This window comes from Cryptomeria japonica, unplaced genomic scaffold, assembly GCF_030272615.1.
Source record: "Cryptomeria japonica unplaced genomic scaffold, Sugi_1.0 HiC_scaffold_26, whole genome shotgun sequence".
Taxonomy (NCBI): Eukaryota; Viridiplantae; Streptophyta; class Pinopsida; order Cupressales; family Cupressaceae; genus Cryptomeria; species Cryptomeria japonica.
The window spans coordinates 782,501-797,500 of record NW_026728848.1 but is presented as its reverse complement, the minus strand read 5'-3'; the positions used below and the strand labels follow the sequence as shown (position 1 = coordinate 797,500).

Here is a 15,000-nt window from a genome sequence, read left to right as displayed (position 1 = left end):
CGCACCTTTGCCAGGGTGGGCACCTTACCTGGGCTGCGCACCAGGGCGGGCTCAAGATGGCACGCGCGTTCCGTTTTTTTCACTATCTTTCAAAACGGAAATTTTAAAATCTCCTTTTTTTTTTGCCTTTTCTGGAAATTAGTGAAGGCAGCGCATCAAAGGTGCGCACCTCGCTGCCCACCTTGGTGTGCTCTGAGGTGCGCACCCGGGAGCGCTACGAAGTGTGCTCCAAGGTGCGGCGTGCACGTTGTCGGAGCCCGGTTTGCCCCGGGTGCGCACCTCGCCTGCACCTTGGCCGGGGTGGGCACCTTGGCTGGGTTTGCCCAGGGTGCGCTCCGAAGCGGGGTTACTGGAGCGCCCCCTCTTTTTTTGTCAGAGCGTTTGGTGGGGTTTCTCGCATTGGCTCTTCCCAGGCCCGGTTGTTGGGTGCGCTCCCACCCTGGCGCGCGCGAAGTTGGAAGTTGGGTTAATTGCCCGGGCGCGCACCTTCGCCAGGGTGGGCACCTTGGTGCGCACACCTTGGCTGGGCTGCGCACCAGGGCGGGCTCAAGATGGCACCAGCATTCCCTTTTTCTCACTATCTTTCAAAACGGAAATTTTAAAATCTCGTTTTTTTTTTGCCTTTTATGGAAATTAGTGAAGGCATCGCATCAAAGGTGCGCACCTCGCTGCCCACCTTGGTGTGCTCCGAGGTGCCCACCACGGTGCGCAACGCCGGTGCGAACCCGGGAGCGCCCCGATGTGTGCTCCAAGGTGCGGCGTGCACGAAGTCGGACCCCGGTTTGCCCCGGGTGCGCACCTCGCGTGCACCTTGGTGCGCACACCTTGGCTGGGTTGCGCGGCCTGGTGGGCACCATGGTGCGCACCAAGGAGCGCTCCGAAGTGTGCTCCAAGGTGCGGCGTGCACGAAGTCGGAGCCCGGTTTGCCCCGGGTACGCACCTCGCGTGCACCTTCGCCGGGGTGGGCACCTCGGCTGGGTTGCGCGCCCTGGTGCGCACCAAGGAGCGCTCCGAAGTGTGCTCCAAGGTGCGGCGTGCACGAAGTCGGAGCCCGGTTTGCCCCGGGTGCGCACCTTCGCCGCGGTGCGCACCATGGCGTGCACGAAGTCGGAGCCCGGTTTGCCCCGGGTGCGCACCTCGCGTGCACCTTCGGCGGGGTTGCGCGCCCTGGTGGGCACCATGGTGCGCACCAAGGAGCGCTCCGAAGTGTGCTCCAAGGTGCGGCGTGCACGAAGTCGGAGCCCGGTTTGCCCCGGGTGCGCACCTCGCGTGCACCTTCGGCGGGGTTGCGCGCCCTGGTGGGCACCATGGTGCGCACCAAGGAGCGCTCCGAAGTGTGCTCCAAGGTGCGGCGTGCACGAAGTCGGAGCCCGGTTTGCCCCGGGTGCGCACCTCGCGTGCACCTTCGCCGCGGTGGGCACCATGGCGTGCACGAAGTCGGAGCCCGGTTTGCCCCGGGTGCGCACCTCGCGTGCACCTTCGCCGGGGTGGGCACCTCGGCTGGGTTGCGCGCCCTGGTGCGCACCAAGGAGCGCTCCGAAGTGTGCTCCAAGGTGCGGCGTGCACGAAGTCGGAGCCCGGTTTGCCCCGGGTGCGCACCTCGCGTGCACCTTCGCCAGGGTGGGCACCTCGGTGCGCACACCTTCTCAATGTTTTCTTGCCTTTTCTGGAAATTGGTGAAGGCAGCGCATCAAAGGTGCGCACCTCGGTGTGCTCCGAGGTGCGAACCCGAGAGCGCTCCGAGGTGCCCACGAAGTCGAAAGTCGGGTTAATTGCATTGTTTTCCCCGGGTGCGCTCCGAGGTGCGCAACATCGGCGCGCACCAAGGAGGGCTCCGAAGTGTGCTCCAAGGTGCGCACGATGGCGTGCACCTCTGGTGCGCACGATTCGGAGCTCGGTTTGACCGGGGTGCGCACACCTTGGCTGGGTTGCGCACCTTTTGTGCGCTCCAAGGTGCGCACGAAGTCGGAGCTCGGTTTGCCCCGGGTGCGCACCTTCGCCAGGGTGCGCACCTTGATGCGCACGCCTTGGCTGGGCTGCGCACCTTGGTGGGCGCCATGGTGCGCACCTTTCGTGCGCTCCAAGGTGCGCACGAAGTCGGAGCTCGGTTTGCCCCGGGTGCGCACCTTGGTGGGCGCCATGGTGCACTCCGAGGTGCCCAAGATTGGTGCGCACCAAGGAGCGCTCCGAAGTGCGCTCCAAGGTGCGCGCGAAGTCGAAAGTTGGGTTAATTGTCCGGTTTGCCTCGGGTGCGCACCTTGCGTGCACCTTCGCCAGGGTGGGCGCCTTGGTGCGCACACCTTGGCTGGGCTGCGCACACCTTGGCACCCGCGTTTCCTTCATTTTAAATTTTTTTTTTTTACAATCTCTCAAGTGGGAAATTCTATAATCTCAACTTTTTTTGCCTTTTCAGGAAACTTTTGAATGGAGCGCATCATTGGTGCGCTCCGAAGTGTGCTCCAAAGCTCTCTCCAGCTGCGTGCACCTGCCCCGGCCGCGCACCCGGCCCCGCCCAGCTTCGCTCACCTGTCCCGGGCGTCTGGTGCGGAACCTTAGAGTAAGAAACATCACCGTGCACCTTGGCCAACGTGCGCGACTCGACCGAGCGCGCACTGGCCGAGGTGCACACCGATTTCACCTGGGTGCGCGCGCAGCACCTCGGGCGCACCGGGGTGCGCGCACAACGCCCGGGTTGCACCGTGGCCTGTGTGCTCGGGGCGCCTCGGGTGCGCGCTCGGTGTCGCCCCCGCGCGCGCGGTAGTGCGGGCAGCGCACCCCGGCCCGGCCCGGCCCCGACGAGAACGCAAACGGGCAAAAGGTTTATTCAAATAGCATTGCGACGCCCGGCGAAAAACTAAAAAAGGGTGCAACACCGGGACTTCCCGGGAGGTCACCCATCCCAGTACTACTCCGGCCCAAGCGCGCTTAACTGCGGAGTTCTGATGGGATCCGGTGCACTAACGCTGGTATGATCGCACCCGTTATGAGCTTGTCGCAGTGTGTACTTAGCAAACCGCGACCCACGTGCGAATCCACCCCGGCCACCCACCCCCGTCGAGGTGCACACCCTCCCTCGCGAAGTGCGCCCCGTTCGCCAAGTGTGAGCCCTGCCCGGGTGCGCGCACCTTGCTAGGGCGTCGGGTGTGCACCCGGCCCGGCCTACGTGCGTGCACCTGGAGGGGGCGTCGTGTGCGTGCAGTGTCCCGTCTGCAACGCGGTGCCCACACACCACCTCGGGCGCAACGACCTGCGCTCACATGTGGGCCGAGTGCACCTTGGTGCATGTTCGGGGCGCCTCGGGTGCACGCTCGATCTTGCCCCGGTGCACCAAGGCGCTCGGTTTGCCCCGGGTGCGCACTTGGTGCAAGGTGGGCACCCAAAATAGGGATCAAGCACCAAAACACAAGTTTCGGGATGCAAAATGGGACCCAAGGACCACAAATGCGTTCCAAGACCCATGATGGGTCCACGAGAACAAAAATGTGTTCCGAGACTTAATAAACAAATATTGGGTTTTAGGAGAAGAAACATGCTCTGATGCCCAAAACGAGAATCGACCCCGAAAAGGCCACAGGCCAAAAGTGGGATGCGAGACAAAAAAAAATGGGACCCGAGGACCAAAATTGGGTTCCCAGGTCGAAGACAGGGCAACCGGACAAGAAACGACCTCTAAGGCTCGAAATGAGTCCCGACGACTAAAACTTGACAAGAAGCACCCATCAGGCACCCAACTCGACACCCATGGGATGCCGACCCACCCGGGCTTCCACCTAGCACACCTTGGCACCCACCCACCCTCGCACCCAACCTCGCACCCAACTTAGCACCTTTGAACCCACATTGGCACTCACCCTGACCCTGGCACCTTGGAACCCACATTGGCACTCACCTTGACCCTGGCACCCACCTTTGCACTCACCTTGGGACCCACCCTGGCTCCCACCTCGGCACCCACCCAGACACCCACCTTGGTTCCTTGGCACCCACCTTGGATCCTTGGCACCCACCCCGACACCCACCTTGGCACGCAACTTGGCTACTTGCCACCCACCTTGGCTCCTTGACGCCCACCCCGACAACCACCCCGTGACCTACCCTGGCTAGGGTTGGTGCACACCCACCCTGGTGCCCACCTTGGCACCCACCCTATGACCCACCTTGGCACGCACCTTAGTACCCACCCCGTTACCCACCCTAGGACCCACCCCGTGACCCACCTTGGCCAGGGTGGGTGCACCCACCCTGGTGCCCACCTTGGCACCCACCCATCCTAGCACCCAGCCTGTGACCGGGCTTGGAACCCAACCTTGCACCCGCACCCGTCTTGGCCAGTGTGGGTGCGCACCCATCCTGGCACCCACGTTGTGACACACCCTTTAACCCACGCACCCTAGCACCCACGTTGGCACCCACCTTGGAACCCAACCTAGCAACTTGGCACCCACCCCGTGACCCACCTTGGCATCCACCATAGCAGTCGCCGACTTGGCACCCACCTCGGCACCCACCTTGACACTTGTGGACCCACCTTGCCACTCACCCTAGCATCGACCCATCCTAGCACCCACCCTGGCACCTTTGCACCCTAGCACTCACCCATCCTAGCACCTAACCTGTGACCCACCTTGACACTCACCCTCGCACCCACCTTGGAACCCAACCTAGCACCCACCCACCCTGACACCAACCCTAGCACCTACCCACCCTTGCACCCACCCTGTGACCCATCTTGGCACCCACCCATCCTACCACTCAACCTATCACCCACCTTCTCACCCACCTTGGCATCCACCTTAGCACCCACCCACACTGGCACCTTGGCACCCACCTCGGGCAAGGTGGGTGCACACCCACCCTGGCACCCAATTTAGAACCCACCGAGCATGTTACCCACCTTGGCACCCACATTGCAGCCCACCCTAGTACCCACCCTATGACCCACATTGGCATCCACACCCTAGCACCCAGGCACCTCGACACCCGCCTTGACACCCACCCTAGCACTGAACCTGTGACCCACCTTGGAACTCACCCTAGAACCCACCCACCCTGTGAACCACCTTGGCATCCACCTTAGCACCCACCCACCTTGGCACCCACTCTAGCACTCACCCATCCTAACACCCAACTTGTTACCCACCTTGGCACCCGCCCTCGCGTCCACCTTGAAACCCACCCTAGCACCCACCCACGCAGGAGCCCACCTTGGCACCCAACCTAACACCCACGCATCCTGGCACCCAACTTGTGACCCACCTTGGAACCCACCCTAGTACCCACCTTTGAACCCACTATATCACCAACCCACCTTGGCACCCACCCTATGACCCTCTTTGGAATCCACCCTAGCACGCACCCACCCTGGCACCCACCATGGAGCGCACCCTAGCACCCACCCACCTCGGCACGCACCTCAACACCCACCTTGGTGTGCGCACTGCGCCAACCTCTCAAAGACCCTATGTGGTGCGCTCCAAAGTGTACACCTTTGGTGCGCTCCAAGGTGCGCACCTTTGGTGCACACCGAGGTGCACACCAAAGTGTGCACCGAGGTGAGCACCAAAGTGCACTCCAGGGTGCACACCAAGGCGTGCACCTTTGGTGCGGTCAATGCAAACGAATTCGGAAGTTGGGGTCGATGTCCTAATCGCTGCTGCAGACTACACGTATGAGAATCGGACAAATAGCTTTATATAGGGGAGGTGTTGTGTTTGATGGGTCGACTCCCCTGGTTGTGTGCACTGCACCAACTTCAAAGACCCTGTCTTGTTTAAGAAGTCAAAAGTTGGGGTGGATGTCCTAATCATTGCTGCAGTCTACGCATGTATGAGAATCAGACAAATAGCTTATATAGGGGAGGTGTTGCATTCGGTGGGTTGACTCCCCTGGTTGTGCGCACTGCGCCAACCTCAAAGACCCCGCATAGCAGAAGAAGTCGGAAGTCGGATTTTGGTGAGCACCAAGGCGTGCACCTTTGGTGCGGTCAACGCAGACGAATTCAGAAGTTGGGGTGGATGTCCTAATCGTTGTTGCAGGCTACACATGTATGAGAATCAGACAAATAGCTTATATAGGGGAGGTGTTGGGTTTGATGGGTCAACTCCCTTGGTTGTGCGCATTACGCCAACCTCAAAGACCTTGTTTTCGTTAAGAAGTCAAAAGTTGGGGTCAATGTCCTAATGGCTCCTGCAGGCTACACATGTATGAGAATCGGACAAATAGCTTATATAGGGGAGGTGTTGGGTTTGATGGGTCGACTCCCCTGGTTGTGCGCATTACGTCAACCTCAAAGACCTTGTTTTCGTTAAGAAGTCAAAAGTTGGGGTCGATGTCCTAATTGCTCCTGTAGACTACACATGTATGAGAATCAGACAAATAGCTTATATAGGGGAGGTGTTGGGTTTGATGGGTTGACTCCCCTAGTTGTTCGCATTACACCAACCTCAAAGACCTTGTTTTCGTTTAGAAGCCGAAAGTTGGGGTCGATGTCCTAATTGCTCCTGCAGGCTACGCATGTATGAGAATCAGACAAATAGCTTATATAGGGGAGGTGTTGGGTTTGATGGGTCGACTCCCCTGGTTGTGCGCATTGCGCCAACCTCAAAGACCCTGCATTGCGGATGAAGTCGAAAGTCAGAGTTTGGTGTGCTACAAGGTGTGGTCGAAGGTGCTCACCTAGGTGTGCACCTTTGGAGCGCAGGAAAAGTGCCCTCCAAAAGTGCGCACCTTTGGAGTGCACAAAAGTGCCCTCCAAAAGTGCGCACCTTTGGAGCGCAGAAAAGTGCCCTCCAAAAAGTGCCCTCCAAAAGTGCGCACCTTTGGAGCGCAGAAAAGTGCCCTCCAAAAAGTGCCCTCCAAAAGTGCGCACCTTTGGAGCGCAGAAAAGTGCCCTCCAAAAAGTGCCCTCCAAAAGTGCGCACCTTTGGAGCGCAGAAAAGTGCCCTCCAAAAAGTGCCCTCCAAAAGTGCGCACCTTTGGAGCGCAGAAAAGTGCCCTCCAAAAAGTGCCCTCCAAAAGTGCGCACCTTTGGAGCGCAGAAAAGTGCCCTCCAAAAAGTGCCCTCCAAAAGTGCGCACCTTTGGAGCGCAGAAAAGTGCCCTCCAAAAAGTGCCCTCCAAAAGTGCGCACCTTTGGAGCGCAGAAAAGTGCCCTCCAAAAAGTGCCCTCCAAAAGTGCGCACCTTTGGAGCGCAGAAAAGTGCCCTCCAAAAGTGCGCACCTTTGGAGCGCACAAAAGTGCCCTCCAAAAGTGCGCACTTTTGGTGCGCACCAAGGCGCTGGTTCGGTCGTTGCAGGCGAGTTCGGAAGTTGGGGTCGATGTCCTGAGCGGAGGTGCAAACTACACAGGTGTCGGAATCGGACAAATAGCTTATATAGGGGAGGTGTATGCTTCGATGGGTCGACTCCCCAGGTTGAGCGCACCGCGCCAACCTCAAAGACCCTACGGTATGGATGAAGTCGGAAGTTGGGTCCGATGACCGATTCGATTAGTAGGTATGCTCATGAGGTCGGAATTTGGGTCCGATGACCTGCCATGTGCAGGAAGGCGAATGTTGGCACTGTGCGTTGCAAGGTGCACACCAAGGCGCTGGTGCGGTCTTTTTAGTCGAGTTCGGAAGTTGGGGTCGATGTCCTGATCGGAGGTGCAAGCTACACAGGTGTGGGAATCGGACAAATAGCTTATATAGGGGAGGTGTATGCTTCGTTGGGTCGACTCCCCGGGTTGAGCGCACCGCGCCAACCTCAAAGACCCTACGGTATGGATGAAGTCGGAAGTTGGGTCCGATGACCGATTCGATATGTAGGCATACTCGCGAGGTCGGAATTTGGGTCCGATGACCTGCCACGTGCAGGAAGGCGAATGTTGGCACTGTGCGTTGCAAGGTGCGCACCAAGGCGCTGGTTCGGTCGTTGGAGGCGAGTTCGGAAGTTGGGGTCGATGTCTTGATCGGAGGTGCAAACTACACAGGTGTGGGAATCGGACAAATAGCTTATATAGGGGAGGTGTATGCTTCGTTGGGTCGACTCCCCGGGTTGAGCGCACCGCGCCAACCTCAAAGACCCTACGGTATGGATGAAGTCGGAAGTTGGGTCCGATGACCGATTCGATATGTAGGCATACTCGCGAGGTCAGAATTTGGGTCCGATGACCTGCCATGTGCAGGAAGGCGAATGTTGGGACTGTGCGTCGCAAGGTGCGCACCAAGGCGCTGGTGCCGTCGTTGCAGTCGAGTTCGGAAGTTGGGGTCGATGTCCTGGTCAGAGGTGCAAACTACACAGGTGTGGGAATCGGACAAATAGCTTATATAGGGGAGGTGTATGCTTCGATGGGTCGACTCCCTGGGTTGAGCGCACCGCGCCAACCTCAAAGACCCTACAGTATGGATGAAGTCGGAAGTTGGGTCCGATGACCGATTCGATACGTAGGCATATTGGCGAGGTCTGAATTTGTGTCCGATGACCTGCCATGCGCAGGAAGGCGGAATTTGGGTCCGATGACCGAGTTGATGGCGTGCCATGCGCAGAAAGGCGGAATTTGGGTCCGATGACCGAGTTGATGTTGATGGCCCGCCATGCACAGGAAGGCGGAATTTGGGTCCGATGACCGATTTGAAGGCGTGCCATACGCAAAAAGGCGGAGTTTGGGTCCGATGACCGAGTTGATATTGATGGCCCGCCATGCGCAGGAAGGCGGAATTTGGGTCCGATGACCTGACATACGCATGGAGTCCGACTCGGGGGCCGATGTTCGATTCGATGACTTGCATTGTGGGTAAAGTCGGAAGTTGTGGTCTTTGACCCGATTCGATGACCAGACTTCGGCTGCTTGAGAATCGGACAAATAACTTATATAGGGGAGGTAGTGTTCTCGAGCATCCTCCCCCCGTGCCCGTTTATGTCGATTGATGCTGGTGCTCGACTGGTTGGAGCGCTCGGATGCAAAAATCTTGCACCAGGATTTATCGATTGTGATGGACACGGCAAGTCTCCTGATTGCTATGCAGGAGCTCATCGTGAATCTCTATGCGGCCTTGGTATGGACTCGACCTGCGGAATGGTTCGGCAATGGTAGTCGCTCCAACACGTCCTTGCAATGGCCACAGAGGTGATTCGACTAGAGCTCCAGTCTAGCTTTTGGGTTGCTTGGCGGACTGGTATAGCCGCGATCGAGTTCCGGCCATGAACGTTTTAGATAGCTCTTGGGCTTTCTGGGACGGAAGTCGGAAGTTTGGGCTGTTGTCCGATTTGATGACCATTCTTCGGATGTGTGAGAATCGGACAAATAACTTATATAGGGGACTGTGTTGTCTCACGCAGCCCCCTCCGTGCCCCTCTATCTCGACCGATGTTGGTGCTTGAAAGGGTTGGGATCGCTCGGATTTATAAACGTGCACCACCATTTGTCGAGTGTGAGGGACGCGGCAGGTCTCCTAAATGCTATGCGGGCGCTCTCTGAGAATCTCTATCCGGCCTCGACACAGACTAGTCTTGCTGAATGGTTTGGCACTGGTAGTCGATCCAACACGTCGTTGTTGTGGCCGCCTAGGCGATTCGATTCGAGCCCCCGTCTAGCTTTTGGGTTGCTTGGCGGATTTTGCCCTATCCGCAAGTGAGCTCGGTCCCTAAACGTTCGAGAAACCCGATTGCTATGCGCCGACTCTCTTTCTTGCGAGCCTCCATCTAGCTTTTGGGTCTCTACGGAACGGAAGTCGGAATCTGGGACCGTTGTTTGATTCGACGAGGCAGACTACGGTTGTGCGAGAATCGGACAAATAACTTATATAGGGGAGGTGTTGACTGGAGCATTCTCCCCCGTGCCCCTCTAACTCGACCAATGCTGGCGCTCGAACGGTGGTAGCGCTCGGATTTTCATTGAGCGCCAGCATTGGTCGATTTAGAGGGGCATGCGAGATTCCCGAATGCTATGCGAGGGCTCTAACGGAAATGTCTATTGGTTTCGGTATGGATGCAATTGCGAGTGGTTCGGCAAAGGTAGTCGTTCCGATGCGTCCATGTCGTGGCCAAATCAATAATTCGATTTGAGCCCTCGTATAGCATTTGGGTCTCTCGATGTGATTCCGCATTCCAGTCCCTTTGGGCACTGCTTGAGCCGCATCCCAGGGGGTTCCCTTCCCAATAATCTGCCTCGCAACCCGATTGCTATGCGGTGAGGCTCCTCGGCCGCCTCGGAACTATCTGTGTATCAGACGCATCGCGGGATAAGGGGTTGGCAACGGTAGTCGCCCCAAGCGCGTCCGATGCTTGGACCATTCCGAGGCGGCCCTGAAGCCTCTTCCGTCTAGCCGTTGGGTCCTTCTCGCCGCATCCCTCGCCTCGCACCCCGATTGCTATGCGGTGAGGCTCCTCGGCCGCCTCGGAACTATCTGTGTATCGGACGCGTCACGGGATAAGGGGTTGTCACTGGTAGTCGCCCCAAGCGCGTCCGATGCTTGGACCATTCCGAGGCGGCCCTGAAGCCTCTTCCGTCTAGCCGTTGGGTCCTTCTCGCCGCATCCCTCGCCTCGCACCCCGATTGCTATGCGGTGAGGCTCCTCGGCCGCCTCGGAACTATCTGTGTATCGGACGCGTCGCGGGATAAGGGGTTGTCATTGGTAGTCGCCCCAAGCGCGTCCGATGCTTGGACCATTCCGAGGCGGCCCTGAAGCCTCTTCCGTCTAGCCGTTGGGTCCTTCTCGCCGCATCCCTCGCCTCGCACCCCGATTGCTATGCGGTGAGGCTCCTCGGCCGCCTCGGAACTATCTGTGTATCGGACGCGTCGCGGGATAAGGGGTTGTCACTGGTAGTCGCCCCAAGCGCGTCCGATGCTTGGACCATTCCGAGGCGGCCCTGAAGCCTCTTCCGTCTAGCCGTTGGGTCCTTCTCGCCGCATCCCTCGCCTCGCACCCCGATTGCTATGCGGTGAGGCTCCTCGGCCGCCTCGGAACTATCTGTGTATCGGACGCGTCGCGGGATAAGGGGTTGTCACTGGTAGTCGCCCCAAGCGCGTTCGATGCTTGGACCATTCCGAGGCGGCCCTGAAGCCTCTTCCGTCTAGCCGTTGGGTCCTTCTTGCCGCATCCCTCGCCTCGCACCCCGATTGCTATGCGGTGAGGCTCCTCGGCCGCCTTGGAACTATCTGTGTATCGGACGCGTCGCGGGATAAGGGGTTGTCACTGGTAGTCGCCCCAAGCGCGTCCGATGCTTGGACCATTCCGAGGCGGACCCGAAGCCTCTTCCGTCTAGCCGTTGGGTCCTTCTCGCCGCATCCTTCGCCTCGCACCCCGATTGCTATGCGGTGAGGCTCCTCGGCCGCCTCGGAACTATCTGTGTATCGGACGCGTCGCGGGATAAGGGGTTGTCACTGGTAGTCGCCCCAAGCGCATCCGATGCTTGGACCATTCCGAGGCGGACCCGAAGCCTCTTCCGTCTAGCCGTTGGGTCCTTCTCGCCGCATCCCTCACCTCGCACCCCGATTGCTATGCGGTGAGGCTCCTCGGCCGCCTTGGAACTATCTGTGTATCGGACGCGTCGCGGGATAAGGGGTTGTCACTGGTAGTCGCCCCAAGCGCGTCCGATGCTTGGACCATTCCGAGGCGGACCCGAAGCCTCTTCCGTCTAGCCGTTGGGTCCTTCTCGCCGCATCCCTCGCCTCGCACCCCGATTGCTATGCGGTGAGGCTCCTCGGCCGCCTTGGAACTATCTGTGTATCGGACGCGTCGCGGGATAAGGGGTTGTCACTGGTAGTCGCCCCAAGCGCGTCCGATGCTTGGACCATTCCGAGGCGGACCCGAAGCCTCTTCCGTCTAGCCGTTGGGTCCTTCTCGCCGCATCCCTCGCCTCGCACCCCGATTGCTATGCGGTGAGGCTCCTCGGCCGCCTTGGAACTATCTGTGTATCGGACGCGTCGCGGGATAAGGGGTTGTCACTGATAGTCGCCCCAAGCCCGTCCGATGCTTGGACCATTCCGAGGCGGCCCCGAAGCCTCTTCCGTCTAGCCGTTGGGTCCTTCTCGCCGCATCCCTCGCCTCGCACCCCGATTGCTATGCGGTGAGGCTCCTCGGCCGCCTCGGAACTATCTGTGTATCGGACGCGTCGCGGGATAAGGGGTTGTCACTGGTAGTCGCCCCAAGCGCGTCCGATGCTTGGACCATTCCGAGGCGGCCCCGAAGCCTCTTCCGTGTAGCCGTTGGGTCCTTCTCGCCGCATCCCTCGCCTCGCACCCCGATTGCTATGCGGTGAGGCTCCTCGGCCGCCTTGGAACTATCTGTGTATCGGACGCGTCGCGGGATAAGGGGTTGTCACTGGTAGTCGCCCCAAGCGCGTCCGATGCTTGGACCATTCCGAGGCGGACCTGAAGCCTCTTCCCTCTAGCCGTTGGGGCTTTCTCGCCGCATCCCTCGCCTCGCACCCTGATTGCTATGCTGTGAGGCTCCTCGGCCGCCTTGGAACTATCTGTGTATCGGACGCATCGCGGGATAAGGGGTTGGCAGTGGTAGTCGCCCCAAGCGCATCCGATGCTTGGACCATTCCGAGGCGGCCCTGCAGCCTCTTCCGTCTAGCCGTTGGGGCCATCTCGCCGCATCCCCCACCTCGCACCACGATTGCTATGCGGTGAGGCTCCTTGGCCGCCTCGGAACTATCTGTGTATCGGACGCATCGCGGGATAAGGGGTTGTCACTGGTAGTCGCCCCAAGCGCGTCCGATGCTTGGACTATTCCGAGGCGGCCCTGCAGCCTCTTCCGTCTAGCCGTTGGGGCCATCTTGCCGCATCCCCCACCTCCTCGGCCACCTCGGAACTATCTGTGTATCGGACGCATCGCGGGATAAGGGGTTGGCAGTGGTAGTCGCCCCAAGCGCGTCCGATGCTTGGACTATTCCGAGGCAGCCCTGCAGCCTCTTCCGTCTAGCCTTTGGGGCCATCTCGCCGCATCCCTCGCCTCGCACCCCGATTGCTATGCGGTGAGGCTCCTCGGCCGCCTGGGAACTATCTTCGTATCGGACGCATCGCGGGATAAGGGGTTGTCACTGGTAGTCGCCCCAAGCGCGTCCGATGCTTGGACTATTCCGAGGCGGCCCTGTGGCCTCTTCCGTCTAGCCGTTGGGGCCATCTCGCCGCATCCCCCACCTCGCACCCCGATTGCTATGCGGTGAGGCTCTTCGGCCGCCTTGGAACTATCTTCGTATCGGACGCATCGCGGGATAAGGGGTTGTCACTGGTAGTGGCCCCAAGCGCGTCCGATGTTTGGACTATTCCGAGGCGGCCCTGCAGCCTCTTCCGTCTAGCCGTTGGGGCCATCTCGCCGCATCCCCCACCTCGCACCCCGATTGCTATGCGGTGAGGCTCCTCGGCCGCCTTGGAACTATCTTCGTATCGGACGCATCGCGGGATAAGGGGTTGTCACTGGTAGTCGCCCCAAGCGCGTCCGATGCTTGGACTATTCCGACGCGGCCCTGTGGCCTCTTCCGTCTAGCCGTTGGGGCCATCTCGCCGCATCCCCCACCTCGCACCCCGATTGCTATGCGGTGAGGCTCCTCGGCCGCCTTGGAACCATCTTCGTATCGGACGCATCGCGGGATAGGGGGCTGTCACTGGTAGTCGCCCCTAGCGTGTCCGATGCTTGGACCATTCCTAGGCGGCCCTGAAGCCTCTTCCGTCTAGCCGTTGGGGCCTTCCCGCCCCATCCCTCGCCTCGCACCCCCGATTGCTATGCGGTGAGGCTCCTCGGCCGCCTTGGAACCATCTGTGTATCGGACGCATCGCGGGATAAGGGGTTGGCACTGGCAGTCGCCCCAAGCGCGTCCGATGCTTGGACCATTCCGAGGTGGCCCTGAAGCCTCTTCCGTCTAGCCGTTGGGGCCTTCCCGCCCCATCCCTCGCCTCGCACCCCGATTGATATGCGGTGAGGCTCCTCGGCCGCCTTGGAACTATCTGTGTATCGGACGCATCGCGGGATAAGGGGTTGGCACTGGTAGTCGTCCCAATCGCATCCGATGCTTGGACCATTCCGAGGCGGCCCTGCAGCCTCTTCCGTTTAGCCGTCGGGGCCTTCCCGCCGCATCCCTCGCCTCGCATCCCGATTCCTATGCGGTGAGTCTTCTCGGCCGCCGCGGAACTATACCTGTTATTGCTACTGCATCCTTCGGCTGGTAACCTCCTCTGCCGCCTTGGAACGTTCTCTTTGTCGGACGCGTCGCGGGATAAGGGGTTGGCACTGGTAGTCGCCCCAAGCGCGCCCGATGCATAGACCGCTCCGAGTCGACCTTGCTTTCAGCCTCTCACATGCATAGACCTCTCTGAGTCGACCCTGCAGCCTCTCACGTTTAGCCTTTGGAATCTCGCCTCACAACATGATTGCTATCCTTGATGCATCCCTTGCCTCGAGCCCTGATTGCTTTCTTGGCTGCATCCCTCCTCTCCTCACAGCCCGGTTGTCATCACTGCTTCATCCGTCGCTTCATGCATTCTGGCTGCTGGGCCCTTCCCACCGCACACCTCGATTGCTATCTCTTCTGCATCACACACCCCGATTGCTATCTCTGCTACATCCCTCGGCTCTCACTTCTGCATCCTTCGCCTCACACCTCGATTGCTATCAATGCTGCATCCGTAACCTCACACCCCGATTGCTATGCGGGGAGGCTCCTTGGCCGCCTTGGAAATTTCTGTGTGTCGGACGCACCGCGGGATAAGGGGTTGGCACTGGTAGTCGCCCCAAGTGCGCCCGATTCTTAGACCGCTTCGAGGTGACCTCGTAGCCTCTTTCGTCCAGGCTTCCTGCCTTCAACGCCCTTTTTACACCTCGATTGCTATGCGCGGGCTCGTTGGCGTCTATCACCTCTCTGCGAAGAGTGGCACGATGATTGTTGGGGTAAATCGTAGCAGTCCGATCTCTGGCCTTGGGCCATTGTGAGGGCTGATCGATTTCCTGTGCGCATCTCGTGTTCGCCCAGTAACAGACTCGACGACTTGTAATCGGTCTTGTTCCCGATTGTTCCTGGA

General features: G+C 59.6%; 1 non-coding gene across 1 annotated transcript; it reads right to left on the bottom strand.

Moving 5' to 3' along the window:
- Nucleotides 1-2,861: 2,861 nt before the first annotated feature.
- Nucleotides 2,862-2,980, bottom strand: LOC131861561 (5S ribosomal RNA). The gene has a single exon (XR_009360633.1). It is a non-coding gene; the product is annotated as a 5S ribosomal RNA (ribosomal RNA).
- Between the last annotated feature and the right edge of the window lie 12,020 nt (nucleotides 2,981-15,000).